This window comes from Anomaloglossus baeobatrachus, chromosome 1 (genome assembly GCF_048569485.1).
Source record: "Anomaloglossus baeobatrachus isolate aAnoBae1 chromosome 1, aAnoBae1.hap1, whole genome shotgun sequence".
Classification (NCBI taxonomy): Eukaryota; Metazoa; Chordata; class Amphibia; order Anura; family Aromobatidae; genus Anomaloglossus; species Anomaloglossus baeobatrachus.
Genome location: NC_134353.1, coordinates 78,040,181 through 78,042,486, shown reverse-complemented (window position 1 = coordinate 78,042,486; position 2,306 = coordinate 78,040,181).

Below are 2,306 nucleotides of genomic sequence, written 5' to 3'. Positions count from 1 at the left end.
CGATTTCACAATCGATCGTACCCGCCCCCGTCCTTTTTGCGCCACGGGCAAATCGCTGCCCGTGTCGCACAAAGTTAGTAACCCCCGTCACACATACTTACCTCTCGTGCGACCTCGCTGTGGGCGGTGAACGTCCACTTCCTGGAGTGGGAGGGACGTTCAGCGTCACAGCGACGTCACACGGCCGCCGGCCAATAGAAGCAGAGGGGCGGAGATGAGCGAGACGTAAACATCCCGCCCACCTCCTTCCTTCCACATAGAGCCGGCGGCGGCCGCGGGAGGCAGGTGAGCTGCTCATCGTTCCCGTGGTGTCACGGAGCGGCGTGTGCTACCACGGAAACGATGGTCAATTAAATGAAACGATATTATGGAACCTAGCGAGCAGTACCCGACTCACGATTTGTGAGCGATACTGCGTCGCTAGGAGGTGTCACACAGGCCAGCATCGCCAGCGATGCCGGATGTGCGTCACAAAAACCGTGACCCCGACGATCTATCGCACGATAGATTGTCTGGTGTAAAGCAGCCTTAAGGGTTAAAGCAAACTTACGTCACTATTGGGGAAAGACACATTCCATCCTTATCTCTAAATAGAAACCAGAGAAAGGAAAAATTTAAAACTCATCATTTGTTATAACAAAGACGTAGCAGCGAACACATCCATTCCCCACATCTCCATGGGATCCATTATATATATATATATATATATATTTCTTTTTTTTTTTTTTTTTACAAATGGATTTAATACCTTCTGGCATCAGTAGGGGTAAGTCTTTCACAGTTTTTTTTAGATTAACTAACACAATACAAAGATATATATATATTTACCTTCCTCTATTCTATTTTATGATATAATATTGCAGGACTTCTAAAATACCAATTAATTTTATGTGAACAGATATCTTTTGCTATTTATCAATTCAGTAAAAGTTTCACTTAGTTATCTTTGACTTACATTTATGGGATAGCTGAGTAAACAAATATACTGTTTTACACTTAAGGCTACTTTACACACTGCGATATCGGTCCCGATATCGCTAGCGTGGGTGTTACGAACCAGCGCCGCCATAGCCGCAAGCAGCCTGCTGCGGTTCCTGTTGCGCTCAGGTGCCGGCTGCCTTTCTTGGCCGTGCCTCGGGTCGTCCAGTTGGCTGTTCCTTCCACCACGTCTAAGTGTGGAGAGGCGGCTAGTGCGCATGCATGCGCCGATTTACCCCAGCCAGAGTTTAAGCCCGGTGTTTTGCCTAGTGAGCATGCTCAGCCGGATTGTGTTATGTCTGAGACTAAGTCCTCAGTTCAGGCTACTGAGCATGCTCCCACAATTAACCCTAACAGCCTCTTTGCACAGGTACTTGGACTTCGTGCTGTGTCTAAGTTCTGGGATGTGCCTACTGAGCATGCTCAAACTGATAGTCTGCTTTCTGAGCCTGTTGCTCAGGCTACTGGGCATGCTCAGGCACTTAGTGCACCAGAGGCTAGGTCTGGTAAGGACCTCACTGAGCATGTCCGTGAGGTGGCAGGCCCTGATAGGGCAGAGGGTGTCAGGTGTCCTGATGACGTGGCAACTCCGGACTGGCTCGCAGAGGTCCGCCCCTATGATCTGGCACCTCAGTATTGGTCGTCAGACGATGACTGGTGAAGTGTTTGGGGCGTGGCTGCCATGAGGTCATCAATGACGTGGCGGTTCCGGATAGGTCGCATGTGACGTCACTGATGACATGGCACTCTGCTATTGGACCTTGGTGGTTCCACCCTGGGTTTGGGGCGGACCCAGGTTATAAAAGGGGCTGGAGACAACATGGAGGTGCGCAGTCTTCACTTTTGCTCAGTCAGAGCACACCTCCATGTTAGAGCCTCATTGTGGCATAAGCCTATGTTGGGAAGCGGTAGGTAGGGTTAGGCGAACGGTGCCTGTCACGCCAAGATTCGTGGCTCGGCACATCAGGGTCAGGCGCCGTGCTTCCCTCCTGCCGTTCCAGTCTTGCTATAGCAGCCCAGTGGTGTTAACTGGGCTGCGGCTGCTGTGCTTCCTGTCTGATTGTGCTCCCTATGCACACGGACAACGCACCTGCTGCGCCACCTGTCCGATTGTGCCCCCTACGCACACGGACAACGCGCCTGCTGCGCCACCTGTCCGGTTGTGCCCCCTACGCGCACGGACAGCGTACCCCAGGACCCCTGTGGAGTTAACAGGGTGTTCCTTATCCTCCTCGGCTTCCCGGTCAATGCTACTGGTGTACCCATCTGGCCTGACGTGTCCTACACACGTGGCCAGTCGAGAGGTGGCCAGAAACGCTAATCGGAGG